The following is a 22,202-nucleotide window of genomic DNA, read 5'->3' as shown; positions in this document are numbered from 1 at the left end:
AATCTAGCTTATTTTGCTTTACAAGCCTCAAGAATGAGAAAATTTGGATAAGTGTTCAACACTTAGTATCATTTTAGACCTCCGAACTTTGGGGATTTATTTGACAACCTTCTTGACCTTCCTGACCTTTGTTTTTGGATTTTCAAGTTGTGTTGCTATGGGGCAAGGTCATAGTACATATCGAGTAAGTTTCAAAATTTTTCAAATAGCGTAACGGCGTGTTTGGGTTTCCAAAATAGTAGCTCTGGGAAATAGACATGTGTAGCCCCAACTAGAGCACCGTTCTAAGGCAGGCATTGCCTGGTCTATAGCGGTGGACTTGGTGGGCACCGCCTGGCAACTCTGGTGGGTGCCCAGTTTTTTAACACTCTACCTCCGTGTTTCTAAGGGTATTTTGGTCATTTCACTAACCTATATATAGTCTTAAACACGGGATTGAGGCTCCAAAACACCAAAATATAGTGCTTTTGCTGAAATTCTCTAAAAAACCATCAAGAACAAGTCTAAGGTTCAATTGGGGGTTCCAAGATTCAAGCCGATTTCACTACTAACTTCATGAATTCTTAATCTAAGGTATGCATAGTATTCATCCACGAGTTCCTTTGGTCCATGGAGTTCAAGAATCAATCTTTAAATTCTAAATTGTGATTGTTTCATGGTGATATGATTTTATATATGTTGGTGGTTGTTATTTGTGTTATAAAGTAGTATTTTGATGTATTTTAGTGGAGATTATGATCATGTTACTTGGAACCCATGAATTTGAGTGGTTTAATATGGTGAAACTTATGAATATACCTATGCCTTAAAGAGTGCATGGAAGGTGTTTGATAAAATGCTTAAGATGCTAGAAATTCATGTTTCTATGGTTCCAAAGAATCTAAATGACAAGTCAATGTGAACTATTATAATTCAATATGAATTCCATGCTAGTATAATGTTTCTATTGTTGTGGTATGAAGCATTCATGATAATGGAGTTATACAATATGCATATGATATGTATAAATCCATGCACTCTCTACCATGGATAAGATGTTGAAAAACAACATGTTATATACTATCCCCTACTTTTGATGTTATGAAGTGTGAACTCCAATCTTATGATCAAGTGAATCGTGTGTGTCAGTTTCCTTTCATCAAGTCCTGGGGATATTCGTACCTAAAAAATATAGTTGTGTGCATAGAGCCATGTCATGTTTCACTAAACCTGAAATCAAGCCCTGATTCAGTAGAAATCAGTCAGTCATGTGTCTCAGGAAACCTCATGATATTAGTTAGTTATCATATATCAATAGTATTCCATTATTCAATGGAATACAGTAAAATCAGTCCATGTCTGGTCAGTTAATCATGTTCAGTCACTTAAGATGGGAGTAGGAGTTAGCACTGAATTAACCCAAGGATAAGAACACACACTATCAGATAAGGGTATGATTCTTAGAAGTCATCCTTGCATTCCAAAACTATGTTGCCATCATAGGTTGAGATATCAATACTGTTAGATGAGGGTTGATGAGGTGGCTTAGTACTGTAAGATAAGGTCCCCACAATTATCTTTTAGGAACACTGTCAGATGAGGGTTACCTACAGTTTGTCCTTACTAGGGGCGCGGTATTGGTACCCTTCCTGCCAGGGTAGAAATTGAACCCTAGATTAGCCATAATGGCACATATGGGGTATGTCGGTTAAACAACTACCTCCAATAATTTTAGACTCAGGCTTAGTAAAAGAACTCAGATAGTTCTTCAGATTTTAGTATACCAGGACTGTCAGATAATGTCAAATTCAGTTACAATACGAAACTCAAATAGTTCCATTAGATTTAAGACTGTTAGACATAGTTGCCCATTTAATCAGAACTGCAGTATTAGTCATGTTAGTTATCAGTAAACCATGTGTTAGCGTACAGATCTAGATATCATGTAATCACGATTCCAGTTACTATGTATGCATGTTTGCACTCTCACATTCATATAAGTTAGTTAACATTATTCATGCATGTAAACCCTTTTTGTATTTAGTCTATCTCACTTGTATACTCAATACTTTCAGTTGTACTAACACATTTGCGCTATGGTGCTTTCTTTTATGTTACACCATAGGTTTAGAGACACGAGTTCTAGATCAGCTGTAGCATTCCAGTCACAGAGTTGCAGTGAGTCCTTATCCATTCAAGGATGATTTTATTTTATTTCATTCATTATTATAGTTCAATTTTGCTAGACGGAGTTGGAGATATGTTCTTTTCACTCCTAATTTTAGATAGTATTTAGAAGCTTTCTGATTTACTTCAGATTTGATTTAGTTTTCGATTATTTTGGGTATTCGTTACCCCATATGGATGTCATGTTTTATTAGATTCTTTATTCAGTTGAACCTTATGGACTATTGTTTATGGTTTTTGCATTATTTTATAATATATCGCAGTGTACAAGTACAGATATTAGTCATGGGTTAGGTTGTGGTCCTTCAGGTTCATAAGCACCATGTAGCATTCCGTTTCAGAAAATTAGGGTGTTACAAACTTTGTATCAGCGCTAGGTTCAATAGAGTCCTAGTAAGTTTGAAAGCCGCATCTAGTAGAGTCTTGTACATGGTTGTGCAGGAGGCTATAAGATGTTTTAGGAATAGTTTGCCTTCTTTAAGTGTTTATGTCATTCTAGTGAGAATAATCTCAAGTTAAACTCTCAGTCTAATCCGTTCTTCTCTTATTTTAGAACATGCCTCCAAAGAGAAGAAACCAGCCAACTCCCCAGCCCAAAGATCCTTTAGGAGAATATGTTTATCAAGCTAAGTTTAGGGCCGTATTCACCACTCCTGCTCAATTTGTGGCTACCCAAAATGAACGGCCACTAGTTATTCTGTCCAATTCATTGGTCAACTCAGCCACAGCTAGGATTCGGGACTTTAACTGAATGAACCCTCTATCTTTCTTTGGGTCTAAGTCTGATGAAGAACCTCAGCAGTTCATTGACCAAGTCCAGAAGGTCATAGACATCATAGGAGTTACTTCTATTTAGAGCACTGAGTTAGCCATATACCAGTTACAGGATATTTTTCATACTTGGTACAAACAGTGAAAGTCTGAGAGGTTAGAGGATGCAGGTCCCATAGAGTGGGAGGTATTTTTCATGACTTTTTTAGACAGATTCTTTCCCCAAAAACTGAGGGAGGAAAAAGTTCTAGAGTTCATCGACCTCAGACAATTTACTCAACTAGCCAGATATGCCCCTCATGTGGTTGTAGACTACAGGGCTAAGACGAGCAAGTTTATCTCAGGGGTGAATGATAGAGTGGTAAATGAGTGTAGGTCTGCGATGCTAAATAGTGATATGACTTTAGCCAGGCTCATGAACCATGCTCAACAAATAGAGAAGGAGAAGATTAGGTCTAGGGAGCTGCAGAACAAGAGAGAAAGATTAGGAAGTATCAGTTTTGCTCAGCCTAAATCAGAGACAGGAAACCATTCCCAGTTTCTTCCTAAGTTCACGTTTCAAGCTCCTTCCTTTGCCTGTTCCTAGTGCTAAAATTCAATGACAACAATAGAGATAGAGCACTAGGCTGTAAGTCTCAGGGCAGTGTTAGCACTGCCCAAACCAATCCTCTTTGCCAGACTTGTGTTTAGAACCACAAGGGTGTTTACAGATCCGGTAGTGCTGTCTATTTTGGTTGTGGCAAGCCAGGCCAAAGAGTTAGAGATTATCCTCAGTCTGGTTATCAGGATCAGCAAAACCATTCCACAGCTCAGTCCGGTCACCCGAACTAGTAGGGTGCCACTTTCAGTGCTACTAGTGGGCAATGCCCAAACATACTCTATGCTCTTCAGAACCAATAGGATTAGGAAAATTCTCCTGATGTCATTACTGGTACATTATATATTTTCCATATTCATGCTTATTCTTTGCTAGAACTAGGTGCATCCTTGTCTTTTGTTGCTCCTTTTACAGCAGGCAATTTCAAATCAGTCCCAAAATATTAGCAGAGCTCTTTTCAGTCTCTATCCCAGTGGATAAAACTATCATAGCTTGGTAGGTATACAGGAACTACTCGGTTATGATATTTCCTAAATCCACGTCAGTAGATTTAGTCGAATTAGAGATGACTGATTTTGATGTCATTCTTGGCATGGGTTGGCTTTATTCCTGCTATGCCACAGTCGACTGCAGAAATAGGATAGTTCAATTTTAGTTCTTGAATAAGCCCGTCCTAGAGTGGAAGGGTAAGACTTCATCTTTTTGGGGTCATCTTCTTTCTTACCTTCGGGCAAGAAAAATAATTTCCAAGGGGTGTGTGTATTATCTTGTGCATGTTAAAGATTCTAGTTCCGAATCTCCTAGCTTGGAATCAGTCCCAGTGGTTAATGAATATTCAAATGTTTTTCCTAAAGATCTTCCAGGAATTCCTCCTGAAAGGGAAATATACTTCGGCATAGACGTTCTCCCAGATACTCGACCTATTTCTATTTCTCTATATAGAATGGCACCAGCAGAACTCAAGGAACTGAAAGATCAGTTGAAGGATCTCTTAGATAAGGGTTTCATCAGGCCTAGTGTATCCCCATGGGGTGCACCAGTCTTATTCATGTGCAAAAAAGATGGTTCTCTCAGGATGTGTATTGATTACCATCAGCTCAACAAAGTTATAGTCAAGAACAAGTATCCTCTTCCCAGAATAGATGACTTGTTTGACCAACTTCAGGGTGCTAATTATTTCTCCAAGATAGACCTCAGACCAGGCTATCATCAGCTCAGATTTAGAGAATATGACATCCCAAAGGCAGCTTTTCGCACTCGGTATGGTCACTTCGAGTTTCTAGTTATGTCCTTTGGTCTTACCAATTCCCTAGGCTTTTATGCACTTGATGAACCGTGTGTTCAAGTAGTACTTGGACATGTTCGTCATAGTCTTCATAGATGATATTCTGGTCTATTTCGTCACTAAGCGTGATCATTCAGACCATCTCAAAATTGTTCTTCAGACTCTCAGAGATCATCAGTTGTTTGCCAAGTTTAGTAAGTGTGAATTTTGGCTAAGATAAGTAGCATTCCTTGGCCATATTATTTCTGGTGATGGCATTAGAGTACATCTTCAGAAGACTAAAGCGGTAAGAAACTGGCCTCGCCCCATATCTCCATCAGATATCAGGAGTTTCTTGGGTTTGGCTGGCTATTACAGACGATTTTTTGAGGGATTTTATTCTATTTCATCCCCTATGTATAGATTGAATCAGCAGAAGGTCAAGTTTTAGTGGTCAGATTTATGTGAGAAGAGTTTTCAGGAATTGAAGACTCTATTCACCTCAACTCCAGTCTTAGCTTTTCCAGATTGTTCAGATGGGTTCATAGTATATTGTGATACATCCAGAATGGCTATAGGTTATGGCCTCATGCAGTATGGTAAGGTCATAATCTACGCCTCTAGACAGCTAAAGCCCCATGAAAAGAATTATCCTACTCATGATCTTGAGTTAGCAGCTGTAGCATTTTTCTTAAAGATGTGGAGGCATTATCTATATTAAGTTTATGTAGATGTTTTCATAGATCATGAGAGTCTCCAGTATGTCTTTTCTCAGAAAGATCTCAATTTTCATCAGAAAAGATAGTTAGAGCTCTTGAAAGATTATGACATAAGTATCTTTTACCATTCGGGCAAGTCCAACGTTGTGGCCGACACTATCAATAGACTCTCCATGGGTAGTGTTTTTCAATTGAGGATAGTAAGAAAAAAATAGCTCAGGAAATCCATTATCTTGCTAGACTAGGTATTCTCTTATCTGACTTTTCAAAGCGTGGTGTATGTATTAAGAGTAATTTAGAATCATCTCTAGTTTCTGAGGTGAAAGAAAAGCAAGACAGGGATCCTAGCCTTGTCAAGCTAAAAAAGTCAGTTCAAAATCAGAAAGTAGAGGTTTTCTCCCAAGGGAGAGATGGTGTTCTTCGTTGTTAGGGTAGTATGTGTATTCTAGGTGTAGATGACTTGAGGTAGCGAATTCTTACAGAAGCACAGGGTGTGCAATACTCTATTAACCCAGGGGCTACTAAGATGTACTTCGAATTGTGGGAGATCTATTGAAGGAGTGGGATGAAGATGGATATTTCAAAGTTTTTGGCTAAGTGCTCTACATGTTAGTAGGTTAAGATAGAGCATCAGAAACCTAGTGGTTACATGTAGGAGTTCACCATTCCTACTTGGAAGTGGGAAAAAGCATAATTCAGCTTGGGTCATTGTAGACAGAATGACCAAGCCAGCTAATTTTCTTCCAATTTGTACCTCTTATTCAGCCCAGGATTAGGCCAAACTCTATATCAAGGAGTTAGTCAAATTACACATTGTTCCATTATCTATCTTCTCAGACAGAGTACCCAGTTGACCGATCACTTTTGGAAAGCATTCCAAAAGGTTCTTGGGACCCAAGTCCATCTCAATACAACCTTTTATCCTCAGATAGATGGTCAAGTAGAAAGGACCATTCAGACTCCATAAGATATGCTAAGGGCATGTTCTATTGATTTCAAGGGAAGTTGGGAAAACCACTTGCTTTTGATTGAGGTTGCATACAAAAATAGCTATTATTCCAGTATTCAGATGGCTCTATTCGAAGCTCTCTATAGTAGGAGGTATTGATCTCCAATCAGTTGGTTCGAAGTTAGTGAGGCCTCAGTCATAGGTCGTGACTTGGTATTCGACGCCTTAGAGAAAGTTCAGTTAATTAGAGAGAGACTTTGGGCTGCTCAAAGCTGACAGAAGTCTTATGTGGATGTTTGTATAAAGGATCCCGAGTTCGAGGTCAATGACTATGTCTATTTCAAGATCTTTTCCATGAAGGGAGTTAAGAGGTTCGGCAAAAAAGGAAAACTCAGTCCCCGATATATCGGTCCCCTCAGGATTCTCAGTCACTTCGGCAAGGTAGCTTATGATCTCGAATTGCATTCAGATTTAGACTCAGTTAATCCCCTCTTTCATGTCTCTTTGTTCAAAAAGTACATAGGTGACCCAACAGTTGTAGTCCCTCTTCAGAGAATTGACGTTTAGAATAGTCTCTCCTAGGAGAAAATTCTAGTCAAAATCTTCGACTATCAGACTCGTAGATTGAGGAACAAAAAAGTCCCATTAGTAAAAGTTAATTGGAGAAATCAGTCCGTTGGGGGAGCTACTTGGGAAGCAAAAGAAGATAAGCGTACCAAAGATCCTCACCTCTTCTCCGCCAATTCAGATCAAGCTCAAGGTAATAGTTCTCCTTAAGCTTATTCAGTTTAATGTTCATGTTCCCATTATAAACTTGGTATCTACTACCATTGCATTCATACTCAGTCATGCATTCATGTATTAGTTCAGTTATAAAAATAATGCACCAGCTATGCATTCTCATCTTCAGAAACTAAGTTTATCAGAACACTCAGTCACACATTGATATATCAGTTATCCATACATCAGATATGCATGAGTTCAGTATATTTAGCATGCCAGTCGTGAAGTCATATCTCAGTCATTCATGTTCAGTTCAAGTCCAGCTTCTCTTTTATCCTCTCTCAGTTAGTTCTCATTTGAGGATGAATGTTCCCAAGGGGGAGATATTGTAATACCCCATACAATCCTAAGTTCGAAATTCAACTCATTTGGCTTTACAAGCCATAAAACTTAGAAAATTTTGATAAGTGTTTAACACTTAGTCTCATTTTTGACCTCCAAATTTTAGGGATTTATTTGACGACCTTCTCGACCTTCGTTTTTGCATTTTCAAGTTGCGTTACGATGGGGCAAGGTCATAGTACATCCCAGGTAAGTTTCAAAATTTTTCGGATATCGTAACAGTGTGTTTGGGTTTCCAAATTAGTAGCTCTGGGCGATAGGCCCACATAGCCCCAACTAGAGCACTGCTCGAAGGCAGGCATTGCCTGGTCTATAGCGGTGGACTTAGGGGGCACTGCCTAGCAAATCCCGTGGGTTCCCAGTTTTTCAGCATTCCACCTCCGTATTTCTATGGGTATTTTGGTCATTTTCCCTAACCTATATATATTCTTAAACACGGGATTGAGGCTCCAAAACACCAAAATATAGTGCTTTTTCTGAAATTCTCTCAAGAACCATCAAGAACAAGTCCAGGGTTCAATTGGGGGTTCCAAGATTTAAGCCCATTTCACTACTAACTTCACGAATCTAAGGTATGCGTAGTGTTCATCCACGGATTCCTTTGGTCTGTGGAGTTCAAGAATCAATCTTTAAATACTAAATTATGATTGTTTCATGGTGATATGATTTTATATATGTTGGTGATTGTTATTTGTGTTGTAAAGTAGTATTTTGATGTATTTTCATGTAGATTATGATCTTGTTACTTGGAACCCACAAATTTGAGTGGTTTAATATGGTGAAACTTATGAATATACCTATGCCTTAAAGAGTGCATGCAAGGTGTTTGATAAAATGCTTAAGATGCTAGAAATTCATGTTTCCATGGTTCCAAAGTATCTAAATGACAAGTCAATGTTAACTATTATAATTCAATATGAATTCCATGCTAGTGTAGTGTTACTATTGTTGTGGTATGAAGCATTCATGATAATGGAGTTATACAATATGTACATGATATATATATCCATGCACTCCCTACCATACACAAGATGTTGAAAAACTACATGTGATATACTATCCCCTACTTATGATGTTATGAAGTGTGAACTCCAATCTTGTGATCAAGTCATCATGTGTGTCAGTTTCCTTCTATCGAGTCCTAGGGATATTTGTATCCAAAAACTATAGTTGTGTTCCTAGAGCCACGTTATGTTTCACGAAACCCGAAATCAAGCCATCATTCCATAGAAATCAATCAGTCATGTGACTCAGGAAACCTCATGATCTCAATCAGTTATTAGATATCAGCAGTATTCCATCATTCAACGGAATACAGTAAACTCAGTCCATGTCTTGTCAGTTAATCACGTTCAGTCTCTTCAGATGGGAGTAGGAGTTAGCACTTAGTGAACCCAAGAATGTGAAAACACACTGTCAGATGAGGGTTGATGAGGTGGCTTAGCACTGTCAGATGAGGGCCCCACCATTCTCTTTTTGGAGCACTGTTAGATGAGGGTTACCCATAGTTTATCCTTACTAGTGGTGCGGTATTGACACCTATCCAATCTGGGTAGAGGTTTGACCCCAACTTAGCCATAATGGCACATATGGGGCATGTCGGTTAAACAACTACCTCCTATAGTTTCAGACTCAGTCTTAGTAAAAAAACTCAGATAGTTTTTCATATTTTAGTATACCAGGACTGTCAGATTCAGTCAAATTCAATTACAGTATAGAACTCAGATAGTTCCATCAGATTTAGGACTGTCAAACATAGTCGCCCATGTTATCCGAACTGTAGTATCAGTCATTTTAGTTATTAGTAAACCATGTATTAGTGTACAGATCTAGATATCACGTAATAACAATTCCAGTTACTATGTATGCATGTTTGCACTATCACGTTCATATCAATCAGTTAGTTAGCATTGTTCATGCATGTAAACCCTTTTGCATTTAGCCTACCTCACTCGTATACTCAGTACTTTCTGTTGTACTAATGCATTTGCACTATGGTGATTTATTTCATGTTACACCATAGGTTCAGAGACACGAGTTCCAGATCAGCAGTAGCATTCTAGTCATAGAGTTGCAATGAGTCCTCATCCATTCGAGAATGATATTATTTCATTTCATTCATTACTTCAGTTCAGTTTTGCCAGATGGAGTTAGTTGGAGACATGTTCCTTCAACTCCTTATTTCAGACAGTAATTAAAGGCTTTCAGATTTACTTCAGATTTGATTCAATTTTAAGTTGTTTTGGGTATTCGTTACCCCATATAGATGTCATGTTTTATCAGATTCTTTATTCAGTTGAACCTTATGGCCTATTGTTTATGTTTTCTGCATTATTACATTATCTATCATAGTGTACAGGTACATATATCAGTCATGGGTTAGCTTGTGGTCCTTTGGGCTCATAAGCACTGCGTAGCCTTCCTGTTCAGAAAATTGGGGTGTTACACTTAGCAAGTATTAAAGTCTTAGCACGTATCAAAGAGCACATAATTAGGGAATTCCATGCTATCATGTCACAATTCATTCACTAAGGCTTTTCAACAACCACTTGGCATGCTTGGGCTTGCACACAATTGGGAATTTCTAGTCAACATGCTATAATGGCTCTAATTTCTAGAAACCCTAGCTCTTCTTCTTGAACAAATTTGAGCGAAAACTAGTATTTCTAGGTTAAAATGAGGCCAAATCCCGTGTTAAGGAGTATATATAGGGGTAGCAAAATGACCCTTTTCACCTCTGGAATTAAATTGAAAAATTCCAATTTTACATGCTGGCGTGATACGCCATAATTGCACTAACTCACTAGAAATTGGACAATCGGGAAACTGGTTGATGGCGCGACGTGGTGGAAATTCCATTGCCACCTTGGTTGGAAACTGGAAAGAAACTGCCATGCGGTGGAATCGCGTTGGTGCTCTGAAAATTGAAAATTCTAAAATTAAGCCTTAGTGCAATGCGCCATAATCATGGAGGCTCACTGGATTTTGATGATTGCCATTTTGGCTGGATCCACACCATGCTAAAGTGTCGGGTGGCACACTGTCACACTAAAGTATCTCTAACTCTTCGCGCAAGTATCGGATTTGGGCGATTGATATCGACGGAAAGCTTATTCAATTCTCTACATGACAAAAAATCTACATTAGAAAAATTCTATACGGTTCAAAAATACTTCTAACTTGGAAAGACACCTCTCTCGCTTTTAGGGCCAGATTAACACTTTATCGAACACGCTCTAAGGCTCAGACTATGAGAGAATTTTGAAAGGTCTTACAGATATTGTCTACAGAATAAAAAAAATTATAGGCATCATCTTCGAGAAAAAAAGCTAAAGATAATACATCACGATGGCCTCTATCAAAGGTATGTAAATATGTATCATTGATAGTATTGTACTTCAAATACTTTAGAATAACAAATCTTCGTTAAGATCCCTAAATTTTTTGGTATCAACGTCTGATTTGTTCAATCCAATACAAACCATTTATGTATCAGTCACATCATCGCCTTAAAGATACATAAATGATATATATCGGTGTATAATTTGTTTGAAAGATACATATGCTATGTTATACATTCTGTGTTAAAAAATTTCATGTTGTGAATTTCCAGCTAATAGTTATACATATATTGTTTTATGGCATGAAATATGTTATGTAAGATATTCTATCTCATCTTTTGAGGTTCAACATCTCATGCAAGCAATATATTCTGGCTGATTTTGTTGAGATTCTAGGAAGGAGGTCATTGAGTTATTCCGAGAAACATGTTTTGATAATTTTTTGAATATACAAAATTGTAAGTTCTTAGGTTAGATAATCAAATGCATTTTGGTGCTCAAGTTAGAAAAAGACAATCCTGATGAAGTTAATGTATGGGTCAATAACAATGTGCTCAGATTTTTCATATTTTAATTTGCTATTATTATCTATTTGAAATGCACTGGTAATAAAAAAGATTTCGAGTACCTAGATTCACCTCCCAGCGTCTTGATGGAAATGTATTTCTCCAAAAATATTGATGTGAGTAATCTAAATCTGGTTGAATATTTCAAGTTTGATAATTTCGATAATGATCATGATGCCTTCCAGATGCCTATCTTGTAATTCATTCATACCTTCATTCTCTCACAAATACACAATACACCTGTGAGCGTTGCAGATTTTAAGATGGTCAAGGATGGGAGATATAGAGATTTTTCACGAGGAAAGATTTCTTTTGCCAAATTAATGCATATATTTAGACATGATATAGATGTCATAAAAATGTTATATTGATTAGGAGGCATGTCATATACACCAAATATATGGATGTACAAAAATGTTGTTTTGTGGTAGAGGGAAAGATTGTTGTTCGTCAGTGTCACAACCCAAACCGAGGCCCTGGCCGCGATAGCTATTTCAAACCGTAAAGGATCGAAAGACCTTGTCTAATTGGAAATAATATATATATTTCATATACAATAAGGAAAATGCAAAAAAATATGACAAGACAGAAAAGTGATCATTCTTTTACTTCAACTGAACAATATGTAAATAAGTTCATGAAACATTCAAAAACATCTGAAACTAGTTTACGAAAACTCCAACAACTCAAAAAACTACTATCTGAATACTGAGACAAGGCCCCCAGTCGTACCATAAACTAAAATAAAATATCAACATCAAATCAATAAGTCCTTCCAAAATAAGGGAGGCTCACCAAGTACAACTTCGGACAACCCAATCTACTACGTAGCGAGCCCCAGGACTGTCAAATCCTAAAATATAGGCGGTCAATACAGATGTACTGATACGCAGAACAATCTAAAATAATGTATATTTACATGACATAAGTGAGAGAAATTCCTAAAACATTTTACATATAATATATGAAAACACATGGGCACACTTCAAAAACTTCAAAACATTTCTTTGAAATCATGACTCACTCTTTGTATTACTGCTGATATAGGTGGTACACCCTACAAATCTACCACCCCACGGTCAATATGGAGTCCACCGTTCCCGGCGGCTGAGCCCCTAACTCAAGTTTGCCGCAAGGGTTGGAGTTTTTAATTTTGATATGCCACAGGGCACTAGGACAGTGTATACTCCCTCTTGGGGACATAATAACCTATATTAGCATAACACATTTTTGGGATATGAGGCATCAGAACTCATGCCTTCTTCGGGTAACCACTTAAAATCTGTTAGGCCCATTTTTTGCCTTTTCTAAACATGCATCTTTCTGAAATTAATTTTGAAAATCTGAATGAAGTCTAATTTATGTTCTTTTCTAAGTCTATTATGACATCATCTATTTGGGTATCGTCATACCAAGACTTGCAAGACGTATCTATGCCATTCAATATAATATTATAAACTTTTCTTTCAAAACACGTGTTTATACCACCAAACCATTCAAATAGTATACGAGGATACATATAGTGAAATTAATGAAAACTTAGGCAAAGATCCTCAATTTTAATTCACAAACACATAGTGGTCAAGTTTCTTTTAACAAACCATGCAATCTCTTTAAAACACTAGTTTTCATTTATGTTAACAAGAATCACTCTTTAGTTCATAACCAAAATCAAGGCTTAAAAAATAGTAAAGAAATTTGAATCATGCTTCTCCATATGCAATAGAATTGTTCATAACATATGAAAATAAGAGGCTTTATAACAAGAGAGGGATTTTAAATATTCATGCTCTAAATTAAACACTCAAACTCAAAAATGCAAACATACTTATTTACGACTACAAATCAAATTTAGGGGATGGCCTCAAGACCAAAATATTATCGTCAAAGGATTCACAATGCATAATTGTAAATGTAAATTCAAAACCCACTGTAAATTCTCGATTTCTCAACAATTAAAAATTATAAAAATGATTTCACCATTTTCATGTAGTTTAAGAAAACCCCACATACCTTAGATTACTAAGCTTAAAGAGTAGAACCCGAATCTTGATATATTTCTTAGAAATCTTGGATTGGAAGACTTGAATTCTTGTCTTGAAGGAAAACCTTAATTACTTTTGTTCTTGAGAGAAGAGAGGGTTGAGATGTGTTTAAAACTAATAAAATATGGATTAAAATACTTAGGGTATGATTTAAATTCATGGGGAAGGAGTTTAAGGGTGTGGAAAAGACCAAAATACCCCTAAAAAATAAAAGAAATCGTAGAAATTCTTCAATTAATCACAAATGTTGATGGCCGGTCACTTAGGAGATGGCTTATCACCTAAATCATCACTTTCAGGCTGTAATTTACCCTTTACTGTCCTAGGCTGACGACTAGAGCTGATGGGTCATCACTGTAATACCCCATATTTCTGAAGCTTAACTTTACTCTCAGTTTATGAGTTATATAATATAAGATTTTTGAAACCTTTAGTATTTTTTAGTATAGATCCTGCCATTAAGTAGGAAATTGAATTATCTTTCCCACGATATAAAATTTACCTAAATTCGATAATCGGGTAAGAAGTTATGGCTATTTTAAGTTTCAGTCATTAAACACCGTTATTCAGGTTCGTAGCGCATCGCGGAGTATGTCAAAATGGCAATTGTTAATTTTTAGTGAAGTACTGCGATGCCGACGCATCACGCCACAACTTATTTTCATAATTGTCTATTTCTAGTGTACCAATGCAATTCCACCGCATCACGGTGAACTTCCAGGTCCCGACCAAAGTGGCAACGTGATACCATTGCATTGCACCACCATGCATTTTCCCAATTGGCAATTTTCAGAGGTACGACACTATAGCGCCGCGTCGTGCTAGGTGCCTATTTTGGAAAATTTTGACGGAAATTAAATGTTTTGTCCAGGATTAAAATAGTCTTTTCCTATAATTTTAGCATGCCCAGATATGAGATTTAATCCCCAAAAATATTTTAAGTCATTACTGACTCAATTTATCGCCAAATTTAAAACATTTTCTCTCAAAATTTTAACTCTAGCTTCAAGAAACCAAGAGCAATCTCAAAGTATTCACCAAGAACTTCAAGTAAATCACAAATTAAGGTTTGTTGGGTGTTCATCTATGGGTACCTTTCACCCATAGAGTCCATGAATCTATTTTTAAAATACAAGATTGTTGAATATATAAACTTCCATTCTTAAATTAAATTGAATTCATATTCATGTTATTATTGGGTTTTAGTCCATTATTAAATTACATGCTTTTAAGAAATTAATCATTGTATGTGTTGAATTACATGATATTCATGATAAACCCTTCAATTTGCAAGTTGATTAATGTAGCCATGATTACTATATGTTTTGATTATTGTATAACCTAAGCATGCTCCCTATGTGTTTGATAAAATGCCTATGTGAATGAAATAGTGCCATTATAATGTAATAACATGTATTCCCCATTCAGGTATAAGTAGATGCATTACAAGTGTTTTATTAAATTCCTTTATGAGTGAAATGTGGACAAGTATACATTATTATGATTTTCAAAAGTATATTATGCTTTATTTTTCATGTTATCAAGAATTGGGGGTATTTAATACCAGATAATTTAACTTTGTGCCTAGAGTTAGTGTTAGTTACAGAATACCATTCGTTTCACGATCAGTAGTACTCTCAGTCAGTTACAGAAATCAGTAGAACTTAGTTAGTTGCCAAACTAAGGAAAACTTAGTAAGATTACTATCAGTCCAGTCCAGTTCAGTATACTTATTTCAGTGTCTTTCAGTTGAGAGTTGGATTCAGCACCGAGTGAAACCAAGGATGGGGGCTTATCTGCCAATTAGCGGTGTGATCTCTATAAGCAGTCCTTCCATTTCACAACTATGCAGCCAGTGTAAGTTGAGATATCAAACCTGCCAGATGGCGGTTCCACCGTTCTTATTAGAGTACCTGCCAGATGAGGGTAACTCTTCAGTTTCTTTACCTGTGGCACGGTATTGACAACCTTCCAACTAGGGTCACAAGTTGGATCCCAACTCAGTTATCTTATCTTATTTGGGGCATGTCGGTTAGATGATTACCTGTCACAATCCCAGTCTTAGTCTTCAGAATAGAACTCAGTTCATTTCTACAGAATATCGGCTGTCAGATACAGTCAATCAATACTAGTAACTCTGTTAATAGTAACTCAGATATAAGTTACTCAATATTAGAACTCAGAACTTAGCTTCAGACAAGCTTTGTCACAATATTTATTTATATGTACACTAGTGCATACTCAATTTTTACAACAGGATCAGTTATCCATGTACTCTTATGTTCAGTTCCTTTATATCATGCATTTAGTTATTGTTCATGCATATGAACCCTTACATTCAGCCTTACCTTATCTAGCATACCAGTACATTCCACATACTGATGTACACTCTTTCTTTGCACTATGATATCTCATATCATAGGTTCAGATGCCCAGGTTCCCGACCGCATATAGATAGATTCAAATTCAGGAAGCAGTACTAGATTAGCAGTGAGACCTCATCATTCAAAGATATTTTTTTATTTCATTATTTCAATAGACTCGGTATTTCAGTAGATAGAGTTAGTTGGGGGATTGTTCCATCAACTCCACTTTTAGATAGTTTTAGTTAGAGGTATGTCAGACTAGTTTTAAGACATTATTTAGTTTTATAGATTATTATTTTAAATGATACAATTTATTCGTATTTTAGATGTTTTGAACCTTATGGCATTTTAGCCTTTTATTCTACATTTATTACAGTATCATGTTTCAGTGCTCACAACAGATATCAGCCATGTGCTATCTTATGGTCCATTGGGGTTATAAGCACCGTGTAGCATCCGAGGTAAAAACTTGGGGCATTACAAACTTAGTATTAGAGCCTAAGGTTCAACAGTCTCCTAGGAAGTCTGAAAGACGTATCTAGTAGTCTTGTTCATGGGTGTGTAGCATACCACACCTATGGACAAGAGGCTATAAGATGTTTTAGGAAATAGTTTCCTTTTTTTTAGTACTCATGTCGTGTGAGTGAGCATGAGCTCAAGTTAAAGTATCATCCTAATTCATTTCCTCCTTTTCATTTATAGAACATGCCTCCCAAAAAGACTAACAAAAGGAGAACAATAAATAATTCAACACCTCAGCCCTTTCAGGCAGATCCTCTGGACGAGCATGTCTCCCATGCAAAATTTAGAGCTACATCCATAACTCTAGCCAACTCCGTAGCAAATCAGAATGAACGGCCAGCAGCTATTCCAGCCAATCAAGTGGACAATATACTGCATCCAGGATTTGAGACTTCACCCGAATAAATTCTCTCCTATTCTCAGGATCTAAGCTAGAAGAGGATCCACAGGAGTTCCTCGATCATGTTCAGAAAGTCACAATTATTATGGGGGTAACTTCTAGTGTGAGTTCTGAGTTAGCCGCCTATCAACTACAAGATGTAGCTCATATGCGGTTTAAGCAGTGAAAGGTAGACAGGGGAATAAATGTAGAGCCCATAGAGTGGGACGAGTTTGCTACTACATTCCTAGAGACATTCTTTTCCTTAGAGCTGAGAGAAGCCAAGGTGTTAGAGTTTATCATTCTCAGTAGGACAGTATGAGTGTGAAAGATTATTCCCTCAAGTTTACTCAGTTAGCTTTCTATGCTCCCCATGTAGTAGCAGATAGTAGGTCCAGAATGAGCAAGTTCATATCTGGGGTATCAAATAGTGTGGTTATGGAGTACAGAACAATGATGTTGATTAAGGAAATGGACATATCCAGGATCATGGTACATGCTTAGCATATAGAAGAGGCTAATATCAGAGTGAAAGAGAGGTAGAACAAAAGAGCTAGAATAGGTAGTTTTAAATCAATTAGCCAAACTCAAAGGGCGGTAGCCATTCCCAGTTTTGTCTAAATTCTTCAGTTCCAGCTCCGTCTTCAGCCAGTGCTCCAGTATCTAAGTTTAGAAATGGTAACAATGATAGGGCACCAGGCTTTAAATATTAGGGTAGTGTTAGTAGTGCTCGAACAAATTCTCTTTGTCAGATATGTGGCAGAAATCATAAGGGTGTCTGTAGAGCTGGCGGTGATGTTTGTTTTAGATATGGCAAGCCAGGCCACAGAGTTGGAGATTGTCCTCAGTCAGGTTCTCAAGTTCAGCATACTCATTCTTCAGCTTAGTCAGGTCACCCGAATCAGCTAGGTGCCGCTTTCAGTGGCACCAGTGGACAACGCCCAAAAAGGCTTTATACACTTCAATCCAGATAAGATCAGGAAAATTCTCCTGATATGGTCACTAGTATGTTATAGATCTTCCATTTATATATTTATGCCTTGCTAGATTAGGAGCTTCTTTATCTTTCTTAACTCCTTATATAGTCGTTAACTTCGGAGTTAGTCTAGAAATCCTAGCAAACCCTTTCTTAGTTTCTACATCAGTGGGTAAATCTATCATAGCCCGATGGGTATACAGGAACTGTCCAATTATGATATCTCAGAAAGTTACTTCAGCAGACCTTGTAGAGCTAGATATGGATGATTTTGATGTCATTCTTTTGACAGATTGGCTCCACTCATGTTAAGCCTTTGTTGATTGTAGAAACAAAATAGTTCATTTTTAGTTTCCAAATGAACCAATCCTTGAATGGAGGGGTAGTACCATAGCTCTTAAGGGTCAGTTTATTTCATACCTTAGAGCAAGAAAAATAATATCCTAGGGGTGTGTCTACTATCTTATGCAATTAAAGACTCTAACTCAGAAAATCCCAGTCTTGAGTTAGTTCCAGTAGTAAATGAATTCTCGGATGTGTTTCCCAAAGATCTTCTTGGAGTTCCTACCATTAGGGAAATAGACTTTAGAATAGACCCTGTTCCAGACACTCAACCTATATCTATTCCACCATATAGAATGGCACTAGTAGAACTCAAAAAGTTAAAAGAATAGTTGAAGGATCTCCTAGATAAAGGATTCATCAGACCTAGTGTTTTCCCATGGGGCGCACAAGTCTTATTCATGCATAAGAAAGAAGATTTTCTTAGAATGTTTATAGACTACCATTAGTTGAACAAAGTCATAGTCAATAATAAGTACCTACTTCCAAGAATTAATGATTTGTTTGACCAACTTTAGGGTTCTACTTACTTTTCTAAGATAGACCTTAGATTAGGCTATCATCAGCTTAGAGTTAGAGAATGTGACATTCCAAAAATAGCTTTCAAAACCTAGTATGGTCACTTCGAGTTTCTGGTCATGTCCTTTGGTCTTACTAATTTCCCAACAAATTTCATGGACTTAATAAATCATGTGTTTAAATAGTACTTAGACATGTTCATTATAGTCTTCATCGATGACATTCTTGTCCTGTAGTGAGACTGATCATGTAGACCACCTTAGAATCATACTTAAGACACTCAGAACTCATCAGTTGTTTGCCAAATTCAGTAAGTGTGAATTTTGGCTAACGTCAGTAGTATTCCTTAGTCATATTATTTCTGGTTATGGCATTAAAGTTGATCCTAAAAAGAACGAGATAGTGAGAAACTGGCCCAGACCCATCTCTCCATCAAACATTTAGAGTTTCTTAGGTTTAGCTGGCTATTACCGTCAGTTTATTGAAGGGTTTTTTTTCTATGCATCCCCTATGTCCAGATTTACTCAGAAAAAAATCCAGTTTTAGTGGTCAGATTCTTGCAAGAAGAGTTTTTAGGAGTTAAAGAATTGACTCACCTCAGCCCTAGTTTTGACTCTACCTGATGGTTTAGACGGGTTTGTTGTGTACTTTGATGTATAAAGAGTAGGTTTGGGTTGTGTTCTCATGCAGAGAGGTAAGTTCATTGCTTACTCCTCTTGACATCTTAAGCCCCATGAGAAGAATTATCCGACTCATGATCTTGAGTTAGCAGCTATAGTGTTTGCTTGAAAGATTTGGAGGCATTACTTGCACGGGGTGCATGTTGATGCATTTTTCTCGTACTTGTCGTCAACATGACACTATATGGGTTATCGTAGACAGGATGAACAAATCAACTTATTTCTTACCAGTTCATACTTCCTATTCAGTCGAGGACTATGCCAAACTCTATATCAGAGAGTTGGCCAGGTTATTCGGAGTTCCAATATCCACTATCTCAGATAGAGGTACCCAGTTTACCTCTTATTTCTAGAAAGCACTCCAAAAGGGTCTTGGTACCCAAGTTCATCACAGTACATCATTCCACCCTTAGATAGATAGTCAAGCAGAAAGGACCATGCAGAGTTTAGAAGATATGCTAAGGGCATGCGTTGCCAATTTTAAGGGTAGTTGGGATGACCACTTTCCTTTGATAGAGTTCACATACATTAATAGCTATCATTCCAGTATTCATATAGATCCATTTAAAGCTCTCTATGGTACGAGATACAGATCTTTGATAGGTTGGTTCAAGGTAGGTGAGGCCATAGTAGTAGGGCCTGATCTAGTGTTCGATGCGTTAGAGAAGGTTCAGTTAATCAGAGAAAAACTTAAGGCTACCCAGAGCCGACAGAAATTATACATAGATGTTTGGAGGAAAGATGTCTAGTTTAAGATAGGTGATTTTGTGTTCTTGTAAATCTCTCCCTTGAAGGGGTAAAGAGGTTCAGCAAGAAGGGTAAGCTCAGTCCCCGAGATATCGATCCTTACAGAATTCTTAGCTGTTTTGGAAAGGTGGCTTATGAGCTTGAGTTTCATTCTGGTCTAGCCTCAGTGCATCCAGTATTCTATGCATCCTTGCTAAAGAAATGCATTGGTTACCCAACAGTCATAGTTCCTTTAGAGCATGTCGATATTCAGAATGATCTCTCTTGAAAAGAGGTTCCATTCTAGATTCTCGATCATTAGATTCGTAGACTGAGGAACAAAGAAGTCCCCTTAGTCAAAGTTCTTTAGAGGAATCAGTCTGTCGAAGAAGCTACTTAGGAAGTAGAAGCAGATATGTGGACCAAGTTTCCTCACATCTTCTCTGTAACCTCAGATCCAGCTTAAGGTAACAGTCTTCCTTAGATTTACTCAGTTCCATGTTCAGTTATAATTATAACTTGGTATCCATTACAGTTTCATATTCAGTTATGCATTCATAAATCAGTTCAGTCATGTACTCATGCATCAGATATGCATGTTCAGTATGAAAACCCAGCTTGTCAGTAGCTTCAAACATAAATTCCATGCATCAGATATGCATGTTTAGTGTAAAAGCTTAGTTTGTCAGTAGTTCAGTCATGTAGTCATGCATCTAATATACATGTTCAGTGTGTAAACTCAGCCTATCGGTGTCTTAGCTTAATAAGTCTCATTCGAGGGTGGGGAGATATTGTAATACCCCGTTCATGAGTTAATTTAACTTAAATCTCAATTCATGAGTTATTCAATATAAAATTTTTGAAACATGCAGTATTTTTCAGTTTAGAGCCTGCCATTGCGTAAGAAATTGAATTAGCTTTCCAACGATATAAAATTCGCCTAATCTGATAATTGGGTAAGAAGTTATGGGTATTTTAAATTTCAGTCGTTAAACACCGTCATTTAGGCAAGTAGCGCATCGCGGAGCATGTCAAAATAGTAATTATCAGTTTCCAGTGAAGTGTCACGATGCCAGCGCATCGCGCCATATCTTATTTTCACAATTGCCCATTTCCAGTGTACCAATGTGATTCCACCGCATCGCGGTGAACTTCCAGGTCCTAACAAAAGTGGCAATATGATACCACTGAATCATGCCACCATACATTTTCCTAGTTGGCAATTTCCAAAGACACAACATAATAGCGCCACATCACGCCAGGTGCCTATTTTAGAAAATTTCGATGGAAATTAAATATTTCATCCTGGGTTAAAACAGTCTTTCCTATGATTTTTGCATGCCCAGATTCGGTATTTAATCCCTAAAAACGTTTTAAGTCATTACTCACTTAAAATTAAAAGAATTCTCTCTCAAAACTTCAAACCCTAGCTTCAAGAAACCAAGAGCAATCTCAAAGGATTAACCAAGAACTTCAAGAAACTCACAAATTAACGTATGTTAGGTGTTCATCTATGGGTTCATTTCACTAATAGAGTCCACAAATCCATTTTCAAAATACAGGATTGTTGAATTATGAACTTCCATGATTGAATTGAATTGAATTCATTTTTATTTTATTATTGGGTTTTAGTGCATTATTAAATTACATGCTTTTATGAAATTAATCATTGCATGTGTTGAATTACATGATCTTCATGATAAACCCTTCAATTTGCAAGTAGATTGATGTAGCCATGACAACTATATGTTTTAATTATTGTATAACCTAAGCATGCTCCCCATGTGTTTGATAAAATGCCTATGTGAATGAAATAGTGCCATTATAACATGATAGCATGTATTCCCCATTCATGTATAAGTAGATGCATTACAATTGTTTGATTAAATGCCTCTATGAGGGAACTATGGACAAGTATACATTGTTACGGTTTTCAAGAGTATATTATGCTTTATTTTTTATGCTATCGAGTCCTGGGGTATTTAATACCCGATAATTTAGCTGTGTGCCCAAAGCCAGTGTTAGTTACAGAATCTTAGTCATGTCACGATTAGTAGTACTCTCAGTAAGTTAGAAAACTTTGTAGAAATCAGTAAGTTATCGAACTCAGGAAAACTCAGTAAGTTCTGTATCAGTCAAGTCCAGTTC

This window comes from Capsicum annuum, chromosome 10 (assembly GCF_002878395.1).
Source record: "Capsicum annuum cultivar UCD-10X-F1 chromosome 10, UCD10Xv1.1, whole genome shotgun sequence".
Lineage (NCBI taxonomy): Eukaryota > Viridiplantae > Streptophyta > Magnoliopsida > Solanales > Solanaceae > Capsicum > Capsicum annuum.
Note: the sequence above shows the minus strand (reverse complement) of the source record.